The sequence below is a fragment of the Oncorhynchus gorbuscha genome, unplaced genomic scaffold (assembly GCF_021184085.1).
Source record: "Oncorhynchus gorbuscha isolate QuinsamMale2020 ecotype Even-year unplaced genomic scaffold, OgorEven_v1.0 Un_scaffold_3823, whole genome shotgun sequence".
Taxonomy (NCBI): Eukaryota; Metazoa; Chordata; class Actinopteri; order Salmoniformes; family Salmonidae; genus Oncorhynchus; species Oncorhynchus gorbuscha.
In genome coordinates, this window is record NW_025747980.1 from 1 (window position 1) to 25000 (window position 25000).

Genomic DNA, 25000 nt, shown 5'->3' on the forward strand with positions numbered 1-25000 from the left:
TCTGTTGTTACACAAGTGGGTACCTAACGAAAAGATATTCTTTCCCATACGAGAGTCGAACCCAGGCCACCTGGGTGAAAAAAAGGAATCCCTAACACTTAGACCATATGGGAAGACATATACTTAAAATACACATCACAAACAAATCTTTAAATGTTGACATTATGCCTGTTGGATTCAAAACTACATCTTTCTTCTCAGAGATGTTGGGGAATGTCCAGATGAAATCCGTAAATCTTTCAAAATGTGTTTGAAGTGAGAACAGCCAGAAGCACTGAAAGTTATACAGTATCATTCCCAGCTTGATTTCAGTAAATTAAATAAAGTATTGAGCCAGCCAGGAGTCGAACCTAGAATCTTCTGATCCGTAGTCAGACACATTATCCATTGCGCCACTGGCCCCACGTATAAGCTGAAGTCAGGTCACAGCTAGACCAGTGTACACAGTCTTGGCGTCTGTCAACAACAAGGTTCCTCGGTTTTCTGTTTCAGATGCATATCTTAATTTGATCCTCCTGTTGTTGCATGAATTTTACTGCAGAGCAAGAAAGGCAGCCATGAAGTTTATTCAACGTTTAAAAAGCTTTGTATAATTTGAATATACATAACATGTCACATTTCATGTTGCTGAGGGAATATTGTTGTGTTGTGAGAAACTGCTGCATCTGTTGTTACACAGTGGGTACCTAATGACAAGATATTCTTTCCCATAAGGGAGTTGAACCCGCCACCTGGGTGAAAACAAGGAATCCTAACCGCTAGACCATATGGGAAGACACATACTTAAAATACACATCACAGACAAATCTTTAAATGTTGACATCATGCCTGTTGGATTTAAAAGCTACATCTTTTTTTCTCAGAGATGTTGGGGAATGTCCAGATGAAATCCGTCTAAAATGTGTTTGAAGTGAGAACAGCCAGAAGCACTGAAAGGTATACAGTATCATTCCCAGCTTGATTTACGTCAATTAAATAAAGTATTGAGCCAGCCAGGAGTCGAACCTAGAATCTTCTGATCCGTAGTCAGACACGTTATCCATTGCGCCACTGGCCCCACGTCTAAGCTGAAGTCAGGTCACAGCTAGACCAGTGTACACAGTCATAGCGTCTGTCAACAACAAGGTTCCTTGGTTTTCTGTTTCAGATGCATATCTTAATTTGATCCTCCTGGTGTTGCATGAATTTTACTGCAGAGAAATAAATGCAGCCATGAAGTGTATTCAACGTTTAAAAAACATTATATAATATGAATCTACATAACATGTCACATTTCCTGTTGCTGAGGGAATATTGTTGTGTTGTGTGAAACTGCTGCATCTGTTGTTACACAAGTGGGTACCTAACGAAAATATATTCTTTCCCATACCGGGAGTTGAACCCAGGCCACCTGGGTGAAAACCAGGAATCCTAACCGCTAGACCATATGGGAAGACACATACTTAAAATACACATCACAGACAAATCTTTAAATGTTGACATTATGCCTGTTTGATTTAAAAGCTACATCTTTTTTAATACATATTTTTTCTCAGAGATGTTGGGGAATGTCCAGATGAAATCCATCTATAATGTGTTTGAAGTGAGAACAGCCAGAAGCACAGAAAGGTATACAGTATCATTTGATCCTCCTGTTGTTGCATGAATTTTTACTGCAGAGCAAGAAATGCAGCCATGAAGTGTATTCAACGTTTAAAAAGCCTTATATAATTTGAATCTACATAACAAGTCACATTTCCTGTTGCTGAGGGAATATTGTTGTGTTGTGAGAAACTGCTGCATCTGTTGATACACAAGTGGGTACTAACGAAAATATATTCTTTCCCATACCGGGAGTTGAACCCGGCCACCTGGGTGAAAACCAGGAATCCTAACCGCTAGACCATATGGGAAGACACATAGTTAAACACACATCACAGACAAATCTTTAAATGTTGACATCATGCCTGTTGGATTTAAAAGCTAAATATTTTGTTCTCAGAGATGTCGGGGAATGTCCAGATGAAATCCGTCTAAAATGTGTTTGAAGTGAGAACAGCCAGAAGCACTGAAAGGTTTACAGTATCATTCCCAGCTGATTTCAGTCAATTAAATAAACTATTGAGGCAGCCAGGAGTCAAACCTTGAATGTTCTTCTCTGTAATTAGACACATTATCCATTGCGCCACTAGCACCACGTCTAAGTTGAAGTCAGGTCACAGCTAGACCAGTTTACACAGTCATAGCGTCTGTCAAAAACAAGGTTCCTTGGTTTTCTGTTTCAGATGCATATCTTAATTTGATCCTCCTGTTGTTGCATGAATTTTACTGCAGAGCAAGAAATGCAGCCATGAAGTGTATTCAACGTTTAAAAACTCTTGTATAATATGAATATACATGAAGTTTAACATTTCCTGTTGCTGAGGGAAAACTGTTGTGTTATATGAAACCACTGCATATTTTGTTACACAAGTGCTTACCTAACGACAAGATATTCTTTCCCATACCGGGAGTTGAACCCGGGCCACCAGAGTGAAAATCAGGAATCCTAACCGCTAGACCATATGGGAAGACACATACTTAAAATACACATCACAGACAAATCTTTAAATGTTGACATTATGCCTGTTGGATTTAAAAGCTACATCTTTTTTTCTCAGAGATGTTGGGGAATGTCCAGATGAAATCCGTCTAAAATGTGTTTGAAGTGAGAACAGCCAGAAGCACTGAAAGTTATACAGTATCATTCCCAGCTTGATTTCAGTCAATTAAATAAAGTATTGACCCAGCCAGGAGTCGAACATAGAATCTTCTGATCCGTAGTCAGACACATTATGCATTGCGCCACTGGCCCCACGTCTAAGCTGAAGTCAGGTCACAGCTAGACCAGTGTATTCTTTCTCATACCGGGAATTGAAACCTGGCCACCTGGGTGAAAACCAGGAATCCTTACCGCTAGACCATATGGGAAGAAACATACTTAAAATACACATCAAAGTCAAATGGCTTTAAATGTTGACATTATGCCTGTTTGATTTAAAAGCTACATCTTTTTTTAATACAGTATCATTCCCTGCTTGATTTCAGTCAATTAAACAAAGTATTGAGACAGCCAGGAGTCGAACCTAGAATCTTCTGATCCATAGTCAGACACGTTATCCATTGCGCCAGTGGCACCATGTCTAAGCTGAATTCAGGTCACAGCTAGACCAGTGTACACAGTCATAGCGTTTCTCAACAACAAGGTTCCTTGGTTTTCTGTTTCAGATGCATATGTTAATTTGATCCTCCTGTTGTTGCATGAATTTTACTGCAGAGCAAGAAATGCAGCCATGAAGTGTATTCAACGTTTAAAAAGCCATGTATAATTTGAATCTACATAACAAGTCACATTTCCTGTTGCTGAGGGAATATTGTTGTGTTGTGAGAAACTGCTGCATCTGTTGTTACACAAGTACGTACCTAACGACAATATATTATTTCTCATACCGGGAATTGAAACCTGGCCACCTGGGTGAAAACCAGGAATCCTTACCGCTAGACCATATGGGAAGAAACATACTTAAAATACACATCACAGTCAAATCTTTAAATGTTGACATTATGCCTGTTTGATTTAAAAGCTACATCTTTTTTTAATAGAGTATCATTCCCTGCTTGATTTCAGTCAATTAAACAAAGTATTGAGACAGCCAGGAGTCAAACCTAGAATCTTCTGATCCGTAGTCAGACACGTTATCCATTGCGCCAGTGGCACCACGTCTAAGCTGAAGTCAGGTCACAGCTAGACCAGTGTACACAGTCATAGCGTTTCTCAACAACAAGGTTCCTTGGTTTTCTGTTTCAGATGCATATGTTAATTTGATCCTCCTGTTGTACTTGAATTTTACTGCAGAGCAAGAAATGCAGCCATGAAGTGTATTCAACGTTTAAAAAACGTTATATAATATGAATCTACATAACATGTCACATTTCCTGTTGCTGAGTGAATATTGTTGTGTTGTGTGAAAGTACTGCATCTGTTGTTACACAAGTGAGTACCTAATGACAAGTTATTCTTTCCCATACCGGGAGTTGAACCCGGGCCACCTGGGTGAAAACCAGGAATCCTAACCGCTAGACCATATGGGAAGACACATACTTAAAATACACATCACAGACAAATCTTTAAATGTTTGCATTATGCCTGTTGGATTTAAAAGCTACATCTTTTTTTTCTCAGAGATGTTGGGGAATGTCCAGATGAAATCCGTCTAAAATGTGTTTGAAGTGACAACAGCCAGAAGCACTGAAAAGTATACAGTATCATTCCCAGCTTGATTTCAGTCAATTAAATAAAGTACTGAGCCAGCCAGGAGTCAAACCTAGAATCTTCTTATCCGTAGTCAGACACGTTATCCATTGCACCACTGGCCCCACATCTAAACTGTAGTCAGGTCACAGCTAGACCAGTGTACACAGTCATAGCATCTGTCAACAAAAAGGTTCCTTGGTTTTCTGTTTCAGATGCATATCTTAATTTGATCCTCCTGTTGTTGCATGAATTTTACTGCAGAGCAAGAAATGCAGCCATGAAGTGTATTCAACGTTTAAAAAGCCTTATATAATTTGAATCTACATAACATGTCACATTTCTTGTTGCTGAGGGAATATTGTTGTGTTGTGTGAAACTGCTGCATCTGTTGTTACACAAGTGCGTACCACACCAAAATATATTCTTTCCCATACCGGGAGTTGAACCCTTGCCACCTGGGTGAAAACCAGGAATCCTAACCGCTAGACCATATGGGAAGACACATACTTAAAATACACATCACAGACAAATCTTTAAATGTTGACATCATGCCTGTTGGATTCAAAAGCTACATTTTTTTCTCAGAGGTGATGGGGAATGTCCAGATGAAATCCGTCTAAAATTAGTTTGAAGTGAGAACAGCCAAAAGCACTGAAAGCTATACAGTATCATTCCCAGCTTGATTTCAGTCAATTAAATAAACTATTGAGGCAGCCAGGAGTCGAACCTTGAATGTTCTGCTCTGTTATTAGACACATTATCCATTGTGCCACTGGCAACACGTCTAAGTTAGAAGTCAGGTCATAGCTAGACCAGTTTACACAGTCATAGCGTCTGTCAAAAACAAGGTTCCTTGGTTTTCTGTTTCAGATGCATATCTTAATTTGATCCTCCTGTTGTTGCATGAATTTTACTGCAGAGCAAGAAATGCAGCCATGAAGTGTATTCAACGTTTAAAAACCCTTGTATAATTTGAATCTACATAACATGTCACATTTCCTGTTGCTGAGGGAATATTGTTGTGTTGTGAGAAACTGCTGCATCTGTTGTTACACAAGTGGATACCTAATGAAAATATATTCTTTCCCATAACGGGAGTTGAACCCGGGTGAAAACCAGGAATCCTAACCGCTAGACCATATGGGAAGACACATACTGAAAAATAGACATCACAGACAAATCTTTAAATGTTGACATTATGCCTGTTGGATTGAAAAGCGACATCTTTTTTTCTCAGAGATGTTGGGGAATGTCCAGATGATTTCGGTCAATTCAATAAATTGATTTTGGTCAATTCAATAAAGTATTGAGCCAGCCAGGAGTTGAACCTAGAATCTTCTTATCCGTAGGCAGACACTTTATCCATTGCGCCACTGGCCACACATTTAAGCTGAAGTCAGGTCACAGCTAGACCAGTGTAGCGTCTGTCAATAACAAGGTTCCTTGGTTTTCTGTTTCAGATGCATATCTTAATTTGATCCTCCTGTTGTTGCATGAATTTTACTGCAGAGCAAGAAATGCAGCCATGAAGTTTATTCAACGTTTAAAAAGCTTTGTATAATTTGAATATACATAACATGTCACATTTCTTGTTGCTGAGGGAATATTGTTGTGTTGTGTGAAACTGCTGCATCTGTTGTTACACAAGTGGGTACCTAACGAAAATATATTCTTTCCCATAACAGGAGTTGAACCCAGGCCACCTGGGTGAAAACCAGGAATCCTAACCGCTAGACCATATGGGAAGACACATAATTAAAATACACATCACAGACAAATCTTTAAATGTTGACATCATGCCTGTTGGATTTAAAAGCATCATCTTTTTTTCTCAGAGATGTTGGGGAATGTCCAGATGAAATCCATCTAAAATGTGTTTGAAGTGAAAACAATTTGAAGCACTGAAAGGTATACAGTATCATTCCCAGCTTGATTTCAGTAAATTAAATATAATATTGAGCAAGCCAGGAGTCGAACCTAGAATCTACTGATCCATAGTCAGACACGTTATCCATTGCGCCACTGGCCCCACATCTAACCTGAAGTCAGGTCACAGCTAGACCAGTGTACACAGTCTGTCGACAACAAGGTTCCTTGGTTTTCTGTTTCAGATGCATATCTTAATTTGATCCTCCTGTTGTTGCATGAATTTTACTGCAGAGCAAGAAATGCAGCCATGAAGTTTATTCAACGTTTAAAAAGCTTTGTATAATTTGAATCTACATGACATGTCACATTTCCTGTTGCTGAGGGAATATTGTTTTGTGAAACTGCTGCATCTGTTGTTACACAAGTGCGTACCTAACGACAAGTTATTGTTTCTTATACCGGGAGTTGAACCTACGCCACCTGGGTGAAAACCAGGAATCCTATTCAACGTTTAAAAACCCTTGTATAATTTGAATCTACATAAAATTTAACATTTCCTGTTGCTGAGGGAATACTGTTGTGTTATGTGAAACCACTGCAATTTGATCCTCCTGTTGTTGCATGAATTTTACTGCAGAGCAAGAAATGCAACCATTAAGTGAATTCAACGTTTAAAAAGCATTGTATAATTTGAATCTACATAACTTGTCACATTTCCTGTTGCTGAGGGAATATTGTTGTGTTGTGAGAAACTGCTGCATCTGTTGTTACACAAGTGGGTACCTTACGAAAAGATATTGTTTCCCATACCACCTGGGTGAAAACCAGGAATCCTATTCAACGTTTAAAAACCCTTGTATAATTTGAATCTACATAACAAGTCACATTTCCTGTTGCTGAGGGAATATTGTTGTGTTGTGAGAAACTGCTGCATCTGTTGTTACACAAGTGGGTACCTAACGAAAATATATTCTTTCCCATACAGGGAGTTGAACCCGTGCCACCTGGGTGAAAACCAGGAATCCTAACCGCTAGACCATATGGAAGACATATACTTAAAATACACATCACAGACAAATCTTTAAATGTTGACATCATGCCTGTTGGATTTAAAAGCTACATCTTTTTTTCTCAGAGATGTTGGGGAATGTCCAGATGAAATCCATCTAAAATGTGTTTGAAGTGAGAACAATTAGAAGCACTGAAAGGTATACAGTATCATTCCCAGCTTGATTTCAGTCAATTAAATAAACTATTGAGGCAGCCAGGAGTCGAACCTTGAATGTTCTGCTCTGTAAGACACGTTATCCATTGCGCACATTATCCATTATCAGGTCACAGCTAGACCAGTGTACACAGACATAGTGTCTGTCAACAACAAGGTTCCTTGGTTTTCTGTTTCAGATGCATATCTTAATTTGATCCTCCTGTTGTTGCATGAATTTTACTGCAGAGCAAGAAATGCAGCCATGAAGTGAATTCAACGTTTAAAAAGCCTTGTATAATTTGAATCTACATGACATGTCACATTTCCTGTTGCTGAGGGAATATTGTTTTGTGAAACTGCTGCATCTGTTGTTACACAAGTGCGTACCTAACGACAAGTTATTCTTTCTGATACCGGGAGTTGAACCTAGGCCACCTGGGTGAAAACCAGGAATCCTATTCAACGTTTAAAAAGCCTTGTATAATTTGAATCTACATAACTTGTCACATTTCCTGTTGCTGAGGGAATATTGTTGTGTTGTGAGAAACTGCTGCATCTGTTGTTACACAAGTGGGTACCTTACGAAAACATATTCTTTCCCATACCACCTGGGTGAAAACCAGGAATCCTATTCAACGTTTAAAAACCCTTGTATAATTTGAATCTACATAAAATTTAACATTTCCTGAGGGAATACTGTTGTGTTCTGAGAAACTGCTGCATCTTTTGTTACACAAGTTACCTAACGACAAGATATTCTTTTCCATACCAGGGAGTTGAACCCAGGCAACCTGGGTGAAAACCAGGAATCCTAACTGCTAGACCATATGGGAAGACACATACTTAAAATACACATCACAGACAAATCTTTAAATGTTGACATTATGCCTGTTTGATTTAAAAGCTACATCTTTTTTTAATACAGTATCATTCCCTGCTTGATTTCAGTCAATTAAACAAAGTATTGAGCCAGCCAGGAGTCGAACCTAGAATCTTCTGATCCGTAGTCAGACACGTTATCCATTCAAATCAAATCAAATCATATGTTATTCGTCACATACACATGGTTAGCAGATGTTAATGAGAGTGTAGCGAAATGCTTGTGCTTCTAGTTCCGACAATGCAGTGATAACCAACAAGTAATCTAACTAACAATTCCAAAACTACTGTCTTATACACAGTGTAAGGGGATAAGGAACATGTACATAAGGATATATGAATGAGTGATGGTACAGAGCAGCATACAGTAGATGGTATCGAGTACAGTATATACATATGAGATGAGTGTGTAGACAAAGTAAACAAAGTGGCATAGTTAAAGTGGCTAGTGATACATGTGTTACATAAGGATGCAGTCGATGATGTAGAGTACAGTATATACATATGCATATGAGATGAATAATGTAGGGTAAGTAACATTATATAAGGTAGCATTGTTTAAAGTGGCTAGTGATATATTTACATAATTTCCCATCAATTCCCATTATTAAAATGGCTGGAGTTGGGTCAGTGTCAATGACAGTGTGTTGGCAGAAGCCACTCAATGTTAGTGGTGGCTGTTTAACAGTCTGATGGCCTTGAGATAGAAGCTGTTTTTCAGTCTCTCGGTCCCAGCTTTGATGCACCTGTACTGACCTCGCCTTCTGGATGATAGCGGGGTGAACAGGCAGTGGTTCGGGTGGTTGATGTCCTTGATGATCTTTATGGCCTTCCTGTAACAACGGGTGGTGTAGGTGTCCTGGAGGGCAGGTAGTTTGCCCCCGGTGATGCGTTGTGCAGTCCTCACTACCCTCTGGAGAGCCTTACGGTTGAGGGCGGAGCAGTTGCCGTACCAGGCGGTGATACAGCCCGCCAGGATGCTCTCGATTGTGCATCTGTAGAAGTTTGTGAGTGCTTTTGGTGACAAGCCGAATTTCTTCAGCCTCCTGAGGTTGAATAGGCGCTGCTGCGCCTTCTTCACGACGCTGTCAGTGTGAGTGGACCAATTCAGTTTGTCTGTGATGTGTATGCCGAGGAACTTAAACTAGCTACCCTCTCCACTACTGTTCCATCGATGTGGATAGGGGGTGTTCCCTCTGCTGTTTCCTGAAGTCCACAATCATCTCCTTAGTTTTGTTGACGTTGAGTGTGAGGTTATTTTCCTGACACCACACTCCGAGGGCCCTCACCTCCTCCCTGTAGGCCGTCTCATCGTTGTTGGTAATCAAGCCTACCACTGTTGTGTCGTCCGCAAACTTGATGATTGAGTTGGAGGCGTGCGTGGCCACGCAGTCGTGGGTGAACAGGGAGTACAGGAGAGGGCTCAGAACGCACCCTTGTGGGGCCCCGTGTTGAGGATCAGCGGGGAGGAGATGTTGTTGCCTACCCTCACTGGCACCACGTCTAAGCTGAAGTCAGGTCACAGCTAGACAAATGTACACAGTCATAGCGTCTGTCAACAACAAGGTTCCTTGGTTTTCTGTTTCAGATGCATATCTTAATTTGATCCTCCTGTTGTTGCATGAATTTTACTGCAGAGCAAGAAATGCAACCATGAAGTGTATTTAACGTTTAAAAAAGCCTTGTATAATTTGAATCTACATAACATGTCACATTTCCTGAGCGAATATTGTTGTGTTGTGAGAAACTGCTGCATCTGTTGTTACACAAGTGCGTACCTAACGACAAGATATTCTTTCCCATACCAGGAGTTGAACCCAGGCAACCTGGGTGAAAACCAGGAATCCTAACTGCTAGACCATATGGGAAGACAAATACTTAAAATACACATCACAGACAAATCTTTAAATGTTGACATTATGCCTGTTTGATTTAAAAGCTACATCTTTTTTTAATACAGTATCATTCCCTGCTTGATTTCAGTCACTTAAACAAAGTATTGAGCCAGCCAGGAGTCGAACCTAGAATCTTCTGATCCGTAGTCAGACACGTTATCCATTCAAATCAAATCAAATCAAATTTTATTTGTCACATACACATGGTTAGCAGATGTTAATGCGAGTGTAGCGAAATACTTGTGCTTCTAGTTCCGACAATGCAGTGATAACCAACAAGTAATCTAACTAACAATTCCAAAACTACTGTCTTATACACAGTGTAAGGGGATAAGGAACATGTACATAAGGATATATGAATGAGTGATGGTACAGAGCAGCATACAGTAGATGGTATCGAGTACAGTATATACATATGAGATGAGTGTGTGAGTGTGTAGTGGTCCTGTGTAGCTCAGTTGGTAGAGCATGGCGCTTGTAACGCCAGGGTAGTGGGTTCGATCCCCGGGACCACCCATACGGAGAATGTATGCACGCATGACTGTAAGTCATAAAAGCGTCTGCTAAATGGCATATATATATATATATATATATAAAGTAAACAAAGTGGCATAGTTAAAGTGGCTAGTGATACATGTGTTACATAAGGATGCAGTCGATGATGTAGAGTACAGTATATACATATGCATATGAGATGAATAATGTAGGGTAAGTAACATTATATAAGGTAGCATTGTTTAAAGTGGCTAGTGATATATTTACATCATTTCCCATCAATCTATAAATGCATTATGCCTGTTGGATTTAAAAGCCCATTATTAAAATGGCTGGAGTTGGGTCAGTGTCAATGACAGTGTGTTGGCAGCAGCCACTCAATGTTAGTGGTGGCTGTTTAACAGTCTGATGGCCTTGAGATAGAAGCTGTTTTTCAGTCTCTCGGTCCCAGCTTTGATGCACCTGTACTGACCTCTTCTGGATGATAGCGGGGTGAACAGGCAGTGGTTCGGGTGGTTGATGTCCTTGATGATCTTTATGGCCTTCCTGTAACAACGGGTGGTGTAGGTGTCCTGGAGGGCAGGTAGTTTGCCCCAGGTGATGCGTTGTGCAGTCCTCACTACCCTCTGTAGGCAACAATAAGGTTCCTTGGTTTTCTGTTTCAGATGCATATCTTAATTTGATCCTCCTGTTGTTGCATGAATTTTACTGCAGAGCAAGAAATGCAGCCATGAAGTGTATTCAACGTTTAAAAAGCCTTATATAATTTGAATCTACATAACAAGTCACATTTCCTGTTGCTGAGGGAATATTGTTGTGTTGTGTGAAACTGCTGCATCTGTTGTTACACAAGTGGGTACCTAACGAAAATATATTCCATTCCCATACCGGGAGTTGAACCCAGTCACCTGGGTGAAAACCAGGAATCCTAACCGCTAGACCATATGGGAAGACACATACTTAAAATACACATCACAGACAAATCTTTAAATGTTGAAATTATGCCTGTTGGATGATTTTTTTTCTCAAAAATGTCTGAAATCTTTTTTTGAATACAGTATCATTCCCTGCTTGATTTCAGTCAATTAAACAAAGTATTGAGACAGCCAGGAGTCGAACCTAGAATCTTCTGATCCGTAATCAGACACGTTATCCATTGCGCCACTGGCACCACGTCTAAGCTGAAGTCAGGTCACAGCTAGACCAGTGTACACAGTCATAGCGTCTGTCAAGAACAAGGTTCCTTGGTTTTCTGTTTCAGATGCATATCTTAATTTGATCCTCCTGTTGTTGCATGAATTTTACTGCAGAGCAAGAAATGCAGCCATGAAGTGTATTCAACGTTTAAAAAACGTTATATTTGAATTGGAATTTACATAACATGTCACATTTCCTGTTGCTGAGTGAATATTGTTGTGTTGTGAGAAACTGCTGCATCTGTTGTTACACAAGTGCGTACCTAATGACAAGTTATTCTTTCCCATACCGGGAGTTGAACCCGGGCCACCTGGGTGAAAACCAGGAATCCTAACCGCTAGACCATATGGGAAGACACATACTTAAAATAAACATCACAGACAAATCTTTAAATGTTGACATCATGCCTGTTGGATTTAAAAGCTACATCTTTTTTTCTCAGAGATGTTGGGGAATGTCCAGATGAAATCCGTGTAAAATGTGTTTGAAGTGAGAACAGCCAGAAGCACTGAAAATACAGTATCATTCACAGCTTGATTTCAGTCAATTAAACAAAATATTGAGCAAGCCAGGAGTCGAACCTAGAATCTTCTGATCTGTAGTCAGACACGTTATCCATTGTGCAACTGTCCCCACATCTGAAATGAAGTCAGGTCACAGCTAGACCAGTGTACACAGTCATAGCGTCTGTCAACAACAAGGTTCCTTGGTTTTCTGTTTCAGATGCATATCTTAATTTGATCCTCCTGTTGTTGCATGAATTTTACTGCAGAGCAAGAAATGCAACCATGAAGTGTATTTAACGTTTAAAAAGCCTTGTATAATTTGAATCTACATAACATGTCACATTTCCTGTTGCTGAAATATTGTTGTGTTGTGAGAAACTGCTGCATCTGTTGTTACACAAGTGCGTACCTAACGACAAGATATTCTTTCCCATACCAGGAGTTGAACCCAGGCAACCTGGGTGAAAACCAGGAATCCTAACTGCTAGACCATATGGGAAGACACATACTTAAAATACACATCACAGACAAATCTTTAAATGTTGACATTATGCCTGTTTGATTTAAAAGCTACATCTTTTTTTAATACAGTATCATTCCCTGCTTGATTTCAGTCAATTAAACAAAGTATTGAGCCAGCCAGGAGTCGAACCTAGAATCTTCTGATCCGTAGTCAGACACGTTATCCATTCAAATCAAATCAAATCAAATTTTATTTGTCACATACACATGGTTAGCAGATGTTAATGCGAGTGTAGCGAAATGCTTGTGCTTCTAGTTCCGACAATGCAGTGATAACCAACAAGTAATCTAACTAACAATTCCAAAACTACTGTCTTATACACAGTGTAAGGGGATAAGGAACATGTACATAAGGATATATGAATGAGTGATGGTACAGAGCAGCATACAGTAGATGGTATCGAGTACAGTATATACATATGAGATGAGTGTGTAGACAAAGTAAACAAAGTGGCATAGTTAAAGTGGCTAGTGATACATGTGTTACATAAGGATGCAGTCGATGATGTAGAGTACAGTATATACATATGCATATGAGATGAATAATGTAGGGTAAGTAACATTATATAAGGTAGCATTGTTTAAAGTGGCTAGTGATATATTTACATCATTTCCCATCAATTCCCATTATTAAAATGGCTGGAGTTGGGTCAGTGTCAATGACAGTGTGTTGGCAGCAGCCACTCAATGTTAGTGGTGGCTGTTTAACAGTCTGATGGCCTTGAGATAGAAGCTGTTTTTCAGTCTCTCGGTCCCAGCTTTGATGCACCTGTACTGACCTCGCCTTCTGGATGATAGCGGGGTGAACAGGCAGTGGTTCGGGTGGTTGATGTCCTTGATGATCTTTATGGCCTTCCTGTAACAACGGGTGGTGTAGGTGTCCTGGAGGGCAGGTAGTTTGCCCCCGGTGATGCGTTGTGCAGTCCTCACTACCCTCTGTAGGCAACAATAAGGTTCCTTGGTTTTCTGTTTCAGATGCATATCTTAATTTGATCCTCCTGTTGTTGCATGAATTTTACTGCAGAGCAAGAAATGCAGCCATGAAGTGTATTCAACGTTTAAAAAGCCTTATATAATTTGAATCTACATAACAAGTCACATTTCCTGTTGCTGAGGGAATATTGTTGTGTTGTGTGAAACTGCTGCATCTGTTGTTACACAAGTGGGTACCTAACGAAAATATATTGTTTCCCATACCAGGAGTTGAACCCAGTCTACCTGGGTGAAAACCAGGAATCCTAACCGCTAGACCATATGGGAAGACACATACTTAAAATACACATCACAGACAAATCTTTAAATGTTGAAATTATGCCTGTTTGATTTAAAAGCTACATCTTTTTTTAATACAGTATCATTCCCTGCTTGATTTCAGTCAATTAAACAAAGTATTGAGACAGCCAGGAGTCGAACCTAGAATATTCTGATCCGTAATCAGACACGTTATCCATTGCGCCAGTGGCACCACGTCTAAGCTGAAGTCAGGTCACAGCTAGACCAGTGTACACAGTCATAGCGTTTCTCAAGAACAAGGTTCCTTGGTTTTCTGTTTCAGATGCATATCTTAATTTGATCCTCCTGTTGTTGCATGAATTTTACTGCAGAGCAAGAAATGCAGCCATGAAGTGTATTCAACGTTTAAAAAACGTTATATAATTTGAATCTACATAACATGTCACATTTCCTGTTGCTGAGTGAATATTGTTGTGTTGTGTGAAAGTACTGCATCTGTTGTTACACAAGTGCGTACCTAATGACAAGTTATTCTTTCCCATACCGGGAGTTGAACCCGGGCCACCTGGGTGAAAACCAGGAATCCTAACCGCTAGACCATATGGGAAGACACATACTTAAAATACACATCACAGACAAATCTTTAAATGTTGACATCATGCCTGTTGGATTTAAAAGCTACATCTTTTTTTCTCAGAGATGTTGGGGAATGTCCAGATGAAATCCGTGTAAAATGTGTTTGAAGTGAGAACAGCCAGAAGCACTGAAAATACAGTATCATTCACAGCTTGATTTCAGTCAATTAAATAAAATATTGAGCAAGCCAGGAGTCGAACCTAGAATCTTCTGATCTGTAGTCAGACACGTTATCCATTGTGCAACTGGCCCCACGTCTAAAATGAAGTCAGGTCACAGCTAGACCAGTGTACACAGTCATAGCGTCTGTCAACAAAAAGGTTCCTTGGTTTTCTGTTTCAGATGCATATCTTAATTTGATCCTCCTGTTGTTGCATGAATTTTACTGCAGAGCAAGAAATGCAGCCATGAAGTGTATTCAACGTTTAAAAATAATTGTATAATTCAAATCTACATGACATGTCACATTTCATGTTGCTGAGGGAATATTGTTGTGTTGTGAGAAACTGCTGCATCTGTTGTTACACAAGTGGGTACCTAATGACAAGATATCCTTTCCCATACCGGGAGTTGAACCCGGGCCACCTTGGTGAAAACAAGGAATCCTAACCGCTAGACCATATGGGAAGACACATACTTAAAATACACATCACAGACAAATCTTTAAATGTTGACATTATGCCTGTTTGATTTAAAAGCTACATTTTTTTTAATACAGTATCATTCCATGCTTGATTTCAGTCAATTAAACAAAGTATTGAGCCAGCCAGGAGTCGAACCTAGAATCTTCTGATCCGTAGTCAGACACGTTATCCATTGCGCCACTGGCCCCACGTCTAAGCTGAAGTCAGGTCACAGCTAGACAAGTGTACACAGTCATGGCGTCTGTCAACAACAAGGTTCCTTGGTTTTCTGTTTCAGATGCATATCTTAATTTGATCCTCCTGTTGTTGCATGAATTTTACTGCAGAGCAAGAAATGCAGCCATGAAGTGTATTCAACGTTTAAAAATAATTGTATAATTCGAATCTACATGACACGTTGCTGAGGGAATATTGTTGTGTTGTGAGAAACTGCTGCATCTGTTGTTACACAAGTGGGTAACTAATGACAAGATATCCTTTCCCATACCTGGAGTTGAACTCAGGCCACCTGGGTGAAAACCAGGAATCCTAACCGCTAGACCATATGGGAAGACACATACTTAAAATACACATCACAGACAAATCTTTAAATGTTTGCATTATGCCTGTTGGATTTAAAAGCAACATCTTTTTTTCTCAGAGATGTTGGGGAATGTCCAGATGAAATCCGTCTAAAATGTGTTTGAAATGAGAACAGCCAGAAGCACTGAAAGGTAAACAGTATCATTCACAGCTTGATTTCAGTCAATTAAGTAAAGTATTGAGCCAGCCAGGAGCCGAACCTAGAATCTTGTGATCCGTAGTCAGACACTTTATCCATTGCGCCACTGACCCCACATCTAAGTTGAAGTCAGGTCACAGCTAGACCAGTGTACACAGTCATAGCGTCTGTCAACAACAAGGTTCCTTGGTTTTCTGTTTCAGATGCATATCTTAATTTGATCCTCCTGTTGTTGCATGAATTTTACTGCAGAGCAAGAAATGCAGCCATGAAGTCTATTCAACGTTTAAAAAGCCTTGTATAATTTGAATCTACATAACATGTCACATTTCCTGTTGATAAGAGAATATTGTTGTGCTGTGAGAAACTGCTGCATCTGTTGTTACACAAGTACGTACCTAACGACAAGATATTCTTTCACATACCGGGAGTTGAACCCTGGCCACCTGGGTGAAAACCAGGAATCCTAACCGTGAGACCATATGGGAAAACACATACTTAAAATACACATCACAGACAAATCTTTAAATGTTGACATCATGCCTGTTGGATTTAAAAGCTACATCTTTTTTCTCAGAGATGTGGTGGAATGTCCAGATGAAATCCGTCTAAAATGTGTTTGAAGTGAGAACAGCCAGAAGCACTGAAAGGTATACAGTATCATTCCCAGCTTGATTTCAGTCAATTAAATAAAGTATTGAGCAAGCCATGAGTCGAAACAAAAAATCTTCTGATACGTAGTCAGACACGTTATCCATTGCACCACTGGCCCAACGTCTAAGCTGAAGTAAGGTCACAGCTAGACCAGTGTACACAGTCATAGCGTCTGTCAACAACAAGGTTCCTTGGTTTTCTGTTTCAGATGAATATCTTAATTTGATCCTCCTGTTGTTGCATGAATTTTACTGCAGAGCAAGAAATGCAGCCATGAAGTTTATTCAACGTTTAAAAAGCTTTGTATATACATAACATGTCACATTTCCTGTGAGAATATAGTTTTGTTGTGAGAAACTGCTGCATCTGTTGTTACACAAGTGGGTAACATAACAAAAATATATTCTTTCCCATACCGGGAGTTGAACCCGGGCCACCTGGGTGAAAACCAGGAATACTAACTGCTAGACCATATGGGAAGACACATACTTAAAATACACATCACAGACAAATCTTTAAATGTTTGCATTATGCCTGTTGGATTTAAAAGCAACATCTTTTTTTCCCAGAGATGTTGGGGAATGTCCAGATGAAATCCGTCTAAAATGTGTTTGAAGTGAGAACAGCCAGAAGCACTGAAAGGTAAACAGTATCATTCCCAGCTTGATTTCAGTCAATTAAGTAAAGTATTGAGCTAGCCAGGAGTTGAACCTAGAATCTTCTGATCCGTAGTCAGACACTTTATCCATTGCGCCACTGACCCCACGTCTAAGCTGAAGTCAGGTCACAGCTAGACCAGTGTAGACAGTCATAGCGTCTGTCAACAACAAGGTTCCTTGGTTTTCTGTTTCAGATGCATATCTTAATTTGATCCTCCTGTTGTTGCATGAATTTTACTGCAGAGCAAGAAATGCAGCCATGAAGTGTATTCAACGTTTAAAAAGCTTTGTATAATTTGAATCTACATAACAAGTCACATTTCCTGTTGCTGAGGGAATATTGTTGTGTTGTGAGAAACTGCTGCATCTGTTGTTACACAAGTGGGTACCTAACGAAAATATATTCTTTCCCATACCGGGAGTTGAACCCGGGCCACCTGGGTGAAAACCAGGAATCCTAACCGCTAGACCATATGGGAAAACACATACTTAAAATACACATCACAGACAAATCTTTAAATGTTGACATCATGCCTGTAGGATTTAAAAGCTACATCTTTTTTTTTTTCAGAGATGTTGGGGAATGTCCAGATGAAATCCGTCTAAAGTGTGTTTGAAGTGAGAACAGCCAGAAGCACTGAAAGGTATACAGTATCATTCCCTGCTTGATTTCAGTCAATTAAACAAAGTATTGAGCCAGCCAGGAGTCGAACCTAGAATCTTCTGATCCGTAGTCAGACACGTTATCCATTCAAATCAAATCAAATCAAATTTTATTTGTCACATACACATGGTTAGCAGATGTTAATGCGAGTGTAGCGAAATGCTTGTGCTTCTAGTTCCGACAATGCAGTGATAACCAACAAGTAATCTAACTAACAATTCCAAAACTACTGTCTTATACACAGTGTAAGGGGATAAGGAACATTTACATAAGGATATATGAATGAGTGATGGTACAGAGCAGCATACAGTAGATGGTATCGAGTACAGTATATACATATGAGATGAGTGTGTAGACAAAGTAAACAAAGTGGCATAGTTAAAGTGGCTAGTGATACATGTGTTACATAAGGATGCAGTCGATGATGTAGAGTACAGTATATACATATGCATATGAGATGAATAATGTAGGGTAAGTAACATTATATAAGGTAGCATTGTTTAAAGTGGCTAGTGATATATTTACATAATTTCCCATCAATTCCCATTATTAAAATGGCTGGAGTTGGGTCAGTGTCAATGACAGTGTGTTGGCAGCAGCCACTCAATGTTAGTGGTGGCTGTTTAACAGTCTGATGGCCTTGAGATAGAAGCTGTTTTTCAGTCTCTCGGTCCCAGCTTTGATGCACCTGTACTGACCTCGCCTTCTGGATGATAGCGGGGTGAACAGGCAGTGGTTCGGGTGGTTGATGTCCTTGATGATCTTTATGGCCTTCCTGTAACAACGGGTGGTGTAGGTGTCCTGGAGGGCAGGTAGTTTGCCCCGGTGATGCGTTGTGCAGTCCTCACTACCCTCTGGAGAGCCTTACAATACGGTTGAGGGCGGAGCAGTTGCCGTACCAGGCGGTGATACAGCCCGCCAGGATGCTCTCGATTGTGCATCTGTAGAAGTTTGTGAGTGCTTTTGGTGACAAGCCGAATTTCTTCAGCCTCCTGAGGTTGAATAGGCGCTGCTGCGCCTTCTTCACGACGCTGTCAGTGTGAGTGGACCAATTCAGTTTGTCTGTGATGTGTATGCCGAGGAACTTAAAACTAGCTACCCTCTCCACTACTGTTCCATCGATGTGGATAGGGGGTGTTCCCTCTGCTGTTTCCTGAAGTCCACAATCATCTCCTTAGTTTTGTTGACGTTGAGTGTGAGGTTATTTTCCTGACACCACACTCCGAGGGCCCTCACCTCCTCCCTGTAGGCCGTCTCGTCGTTGTTGGTAATCAAGCCTACCGCTGTTGTGTCGTCCAAACTTTGATTGAGTTGGAGGCGTGCGTGGCCACGCAGTCGTGGGTGAACAGGGAGTACAGGAGAGGGTCAAAAACAAGGTTCCTTGGTTTTCTGAACGCACCCTTGTGGGGCCCCGTGTTGAGGATCAGCGGGGAGGAGATGTTGTTGCCTACCCTCACTGGCACCACGTCTAAGCTGAAGTCAGGTCACAGCTAGACAAATGTACACAGTCATAGCGTCTGTTATGCAAAAAGCATCTGTTGTTACACAAGTGGTTTTCTAATTCAAAATATATTCTTTCCCATACCGGTTGTTGAACCCAGGCCACCTGGGTGAAAACCAGGAATCCTAACCGCTAGACCATATGGGAAGACACATACTTAAAATACACATCACAGACAAATCTTTAAATGTTGACATTATGCCTGTTGGATTTAAAAGCTACATCTTTTTTCTCAGAGATGTTGGGGAATGTCCAGATGAAATCCGTCTAAAGTGTGTTTGAAGTGAGAACAGCCAGAAGCACTGAAAGGTATACAGTATCATTCCCTGCTTGATTTCAGTCAATTAAACAAAGTATTGAGCCAGCCAGGAGTCGAACCTAGAATCTTCTGATCCGTAGTCAGACACGTTATCCATTCAAATCAAATCAAATCAAATTTTATTTGTCACATACACATGGTTAGCAGATGTTAATGCGAGTGTAGCGAAATGCTTGTGCTTCTAGTTCCGACAATGCAGTGATAACCAACAAGTAATCTAACTAACAATTCCAAAACTACTGTCTTATACACAGTGTAAGGGGATAAGGAACATGTACATAAGGATATATGAATGAGTGATGGTACAGAGCAGCATACAGTAGATGGTATCGAGTACAGTATATACATATGAGATGAGTGTGTAGACAAAGTAAACAAAGTGGCATAGTTAAAGTGGCTAGTGATACATGTGTTACATAAGGATGCAGTCGATGATGTAGAGTACAGTATATACATATGCATATGAGATTAATAATGTAGGGTAAGTAACATTATATAAGGTAGCATTGTTTAAAGTGGCTAGTGATATATTTACATCATTTCCCATCAATTCCCATTATTAAAATGGCTGGAGTTGGGTCAGTGTCAATGACAGTGTGTTGGCAGCAGCCACTCAATGTTAGTGGTGGCTGTTTAACAGTCTGATGGCCTTGAGATAGAAGCTGTTTTTCAGTCTCTCGGTCCCAGCTTTGATGCACCTGTACTGACCTCGCCTTCTGGATGATAGCGGGGTGAACAGGCAGTGGTTCGGGTGGTTGATGTCCTTGATGATCTTTATGGCCTTCCTGTAACAACGGGTGGTGTAGGTGTCCTGGAGGGCAGGTAGTTTGCCCCCGGTGATGCATTGTGCAGTCCTCACTACCCTCTGGAGAGCCTTACGGTTGAGGGCGGAGCAGTTGCCGTACCAGGCGGTGATACAGCCCGCCAGGATGCTCTCGATTGTGCATCTGTAGAAGTTTGTGAGTGCTTTTGGTGACAAGCCGAATTTCTTCAGCCTCCTGAGGTTGAATAGGCGCTGCTGCGCCTTCTTCACGACGCTGTCAGTGTGAGTGGACCAATTCAGTTTGTCTGTGATGTGTATGCCGAGGAACTTAAAACTAGCTACCCTCTCCACTACTGTTCCATCGATGTGGATAGGGGGTGTTCCCTCTGCTGTTTCCTGAAGTCCACAATCATCTCCTTAGTTTTGTTGACGTTGAGTGTGAGGTTATTTTCCTGACACCACACTCCGAGGGCCCTCACCTCCTCCCTGTAGGCCGTCTCGTCGTTGTTGGTAATCAAGCCTACCGCTGTTGTGTCGTCCGCAAACTTGATGATTGAGTTGGAGGCGTGCGTGGCCACGCAGTCGTGGGTGAACAGGGAGTACAGGAGAGGGCTCAGAACGCACCCTTGTGGGGCCCCCCGTGTTGAGGATCAGCGGGGAGGAGATGTTGTTGCCTACCCTCACTGGCACCACGTCTAAGCTGAAGTCAGGTCACAGCTAGACAAATGTACACAGTCATAGCGTCTGTCAACAACAAGGTTCCTTGGTTTTCTGTTTCAGATGCATATCTTAATTTGATCCTCCTGTTGTTGCATGAATTTTACTGCAGAGCAAGAAATGCAGCCATGAAGTGTATTCAACGTTTAAAAAGCTTTGTATAATTTGAATCTACATAACAAGTCACATTTCCTGTTGCTGAGGGAATATTGTTGTGTTGTGAGAAACTGCTGCATCTGTTGTTACACAAGTGGGTACCTAACGAAAATATATTCTTTCCCATACCGGGAGTTGAACCCGGGCCACCTGGGTGAAAACCAGGAATCCTAACCGCTAGACCATATGGGAAGACACATACTTAAAATACACATCACAGACAAATCTTTAAATGTTGACATCATGCCTGTTGGATTTAAAAGCTACATCTTTTTTCTCAGAGATGTTGGGGAATGTCCAGATGAAATCCGTCTAAAATGTGTTTGAAGTGAGAACAGCCAGAAGCACTGAAAGGTATACAGTATCATTCCCAGCTTGATTTCAGTCAATTAAACAAAGTATTGAGCCAGCCAGGAGTCGAACCTAGAATCTTCTGATCCGTAGTCAGACACGTTATCCATTGCGCCACTGGCCCCACGTCTAAGCTGAAGTCAGGTCACAGCTAGACCAGTGTACACAGTCATGGCGTCTGTCAACAACAAGGTTCCTTGGTTTTCTGTTTCAGATGCATATCTTAATTTGATCCTCCTGTTGTTGCATGAATTTTACTGCAGAGCAAGAAATGCAGCCATGAAGTGTATTCAACGTTTAAAAAGCTTTGTATAATTTGAATCTACATAACAAAGTCAAACCTGTGAATCTTCTGAGTAGTCAGACACGTTATACTGGCCCCATCTAAGCTGAAGTCAGGTCACAGCTAGACCTACACAGTCTGTCAACAACAAGGTTCCTTGGTTTTCTGTTTCAGATGCATATCTTAATTTGATCCTCCTGTTGTTGCATGAATTTTACTGCAGAGCAAGAAATGCAGCCATGAAGTGTATTCAACGTTTAAAAAGCCTTGTATAATTTGAATCTACATAACAAGTCACATTTCCTGTTGCTGAGGGAATATTGTTGTGTTGTGAGAAACTGCTGCATCTGTTGTTACACAAGTGGGTACCTAACGAAAAGATATTCTTTCCCATACCGGGAGTTGAACCCGGGCCACCTGGGTGAAAACCAGGAATCCTAACCGCTAGACCATATGGGAAGACACATACTTAAAATACACATCACAGACAAATCTTTAAATGTTGACATTATGCCTGTCGGATTTAAAAGCTACATCTTTTTTTTCTCAGAGATGTTGGGGAATGTCCAGATGAAATCCGTCTAAAATGTGTTTGAAGTGAGAACAGCCAGAAGCACTGAAAGGTATACAGTATCATTCCCAGCTTGATTTCAGTCAATTAAACAAAGTATTGAGCCAGCCAGGAGTCGAACCTAGAATCTTCTGATCCGTAGTCAGACACGTTATCCATTGCGCCACTGGCCCCACGTCTAAGCTGAAGTCAGGTCACAGCTAGACCAGTGTACACAGTCATAGCGTCTGTCAACAACAAGGTTCCTTGGTTTTCTGTTTCAGATGCATATCTTAATTTGATCCTCCTGTTGTTGCATGAATTTTACTGCAGAGCAAGAAATGCAGCCATGAAGTGTATTCAACGTTTAAAAAGCTTTGTATAATTTGAATCTACATAACATGTCACATTTCCTGTTGCTGAGGGAATATTGTTGTGTTGTGAGAAACTGCTGCATCTGTTGTTACACAAGTGGGTACCTAACGAAAATATATTCTTTCCCATACCGGGAGTTGAACCCGGGCCACCTGGGTGAAAACCAGGAATCCTAACCGCTAGACCATATGGGAAGACACATACTTAAAATACACATCACAGACAAATCTTTAAATGTTGACATTATGCCTGTTGGATTTAAAAGCTACATCTTTTTTCTCAGAGATGTTGGGGAATGTCCAGATGAAATCCGTCTAAAATGTGTTTGAAGTGAGAACAGCCAGAAGCACTGAAAGGTATACAGTATCATTCCCAGCTTGATTTCAGTCAATTAAATAAAGTATTGAGCCAGCCAGGAGTCGAACCTAGAATCTTCTGATCCGTAGTCAGACACGTTATCCATTGCGCCACTGGCCCCACGTCTAAGCTGAAGTCAGGTCACAGCTAGACCAGTGTACACAGTCATAGCGTCTGTCAACAACAAGGTTCCTTGGTTTTCTGTTTCAGATGCATATCTTAATTTGATCCTCCTGTTGTTGCATGAATTTTACTGCAGAGCAAGAAATGCAGCCATGAAGTGTATTCAACGTTTAAAAAGCCTTGTATAATTTGAATCTACATAACATGTCACATTTCCTGTTGCTGAGGGAATATTGTTGTGTTGTGAGAAACTGCTGCATCTGTTGTTACACAAGTGGTACCTAACGACAAGTTAATATATTCTTTCCCATACCGGGAGTTGAACCCAGCCACCTGGGTGAAAACCAGGAATCCTAACCGCTAGACCATATGGGAAGACACATACTTAAAATACACATCACAGACAAATCTTTAAATGTTGACATTATGCCTGTTGGATTTAAAAACTACATCTTTTTTTTCTCAGAGATGTTGGGGAATGTCCAGATGAAATCCGTCTAAAATGTGTTTGAAGTGAGAACAGCCAGAAGCACTGAAAGGTATACAGTATCATTCCCAGCTTGATTTCAGTCAATTAAATAAAGTATTGAGCCAGCCAGGAGTCGAACCTAGAATCTTCTGATCCGTAGTCAGACACGTTATCCATTGCGCCACTGGCCCCACGTCTAAGCTGAAGTCAGGTCACAGCTAGACCAGTGTACACAGTCATGGCGTCTGTCAACAACAAGGGTTCCTTGGTTTTCTGTTTCAGATGCATATCTTAATTTGATCCTCCTGTTGTTGCATGAATTTTACTGCAGAGCAAGAAATGCAGCCATGAAGTGTATTCAACGTTTAAAAAGCCTTGTATAATTTGAATCTACATAACAAGTCACATTTCCTGTTGCTGAGGGAATATTGTTGTGTTGTGAGAAACTGCTGCATCTGTTGTTACACAAGTGGGTACCTAACGAAAATATATTCTTTCCCATACCGGGAGTTGAACCCGGGCCACATGGGTGAAAACCAGGAATCCTAACCGCTAGACCATATGGGAAGACACATACTTAATACACATCACAGACAAATCTTTAAATGTTGACATTATGCCTGTTGGATTTAAAAGCAACATCTTTTTTTTTCTCAGAGAGGTTGGGGAATGTCCAGATGAAATCCATCTATAATGTGTTTGAAGTGAGAACAGCCAGAAGCACTGAAAGGTATACAGTATCATTCCCAGCTTGATTTCAGTCGATTAAACAAAGTATTGAGCCAGCCAGGAGTCAAACCTAGAATCTTCTGATCCGTAGTCAGACACGTTATCCATTGCGCCACTGGCACCACGTCTAAGCTGAAGTCAGGTCACAGCTAGACCAGTGTACACAGTCATAGCGTCTGTCAACAAACAAGGTTCCTTGGTTTTCTGTTTCAGATGCATATCTTAATTTGATCCTCCTGTTGTTGCATGAATT

The 25000-nt window shown here is 40.7% G+C and overlaps 13 non-coding genes across 13 annotated transcripts; all 13 read right to left on the reverse strand.

The window, feature by feature from the left end:
* Positions 1 to 984: 984 nt before the first annotated feature.
* On the reverse strand, positions 985 to 1057 carry trnar-acg. The gene has a single exon. It is a non-coding gene; the product is annotated as a tRNA-Arg (tRNA).
* Positions 1058 to 4038: 2981 nt separating this feature from the next.
* On the reverse strand, positions 4039 to 4110 carry trnae-uuc. The gene has a single exon. It is a non-coding gene; the product is annotated as a tRNA-Glu (tRNA).
* A 7985-nt stretch (positions 4111 to 12095) lies between these two features.
* On the reverse strand, positions 12096 to 12167 carry trnae-uuc. Its single transcript has one exon. It is a non-coding gene; the product is annotated as a tRNA-Glu (tRNA).
* A 2444-nt stretch (positions 12168 to 14611) lies between these two features.
* trnae-uuc lies at positions 14612 to 14683 on the reverse strand. The gene has a single exon. It is a non-coding gene; the product is annotated as a tRNA-Glu (tRNA).
* A 787-nt stretch (positions 14684 to 15470) lies between these two features.
* trnar-acg lies at positions 15471 to 15543 on the reverse strand. Its single transcript has one exon. It is a non-coding gene; the product is annotated as a tRNA-Arg (tRNA).
* Positions 15544 to 17797: 2254 nt separating this feature from the next.
* trnae-uuc lies at positions 17798 to 17869 on the reverse strand. Its single transcript has one exon. It is a non-coding gene; the product is annotated as a tRNA-Glu (tRNA).
* A 3761-nt stretch (positions 17870 to 21630) lies between these two features.
* trnae-uuc lies at positions 21631 to 21702 on the reverse strand. The gene has a single exon. It is a non-coding gene; the product is annotated as a tRNA-Glu (tRNA).
* A 210-nt stretch (positions 21703 to 21912) lies between these two features.
* On the reverse strand, positions 21913 to 21985 carry trnar-acg. Its single transcript has one exon. It is a non-coding gene; the product is annotated as a tRNA-Arg (tRNA).
* Positions 21986 to 22531: 546 nt separating this feature from the next.
* On the reverse strand, positions 22532 to 22603 carry trnae-uuc. Its single transcript has one exon. It is a non-coding gene; the product is annotated as a tRNA-Glu (tRNA).
* Positions 22604 to 22815: 212 nt separating this feature from the next.
* Positions 22816 to 22888, reverse strand: trnar-acg. The gene has a single exon. It is a non-coding gene; the product is annotated as a tRNA-Arg (tRNA).
* Positions 22889 to 23191: 303 nt separating this feature from the next.
* trnae-uuc lies at positions 23192 to 23263 on the reverse strand. Its single transcript has one exon. It is a non-coding gene; the product is annotated as a tRNA-Glu (tRNA).
* A 210-nt stretch (positions 23264 to 23473) lies between these two features.
* Positions 23474 to 23546, reverse strand: trnar-acg. The gene has a single exon. It is a non-coding gene; the product is annotated as a tRNA-Arg (tRNA).
* Positions 23547 to 24136: 590 nt separating this feature from the next.
* On the reverse strand, positions 24137 to 24209 carry trnar-acg. The gene has a single exon. It is a non-coding gene; the product is annotated as a tRNA-Arg (tRNA).
* Positions 24210 to 25000: the final 791 nt, after the last annotated feature.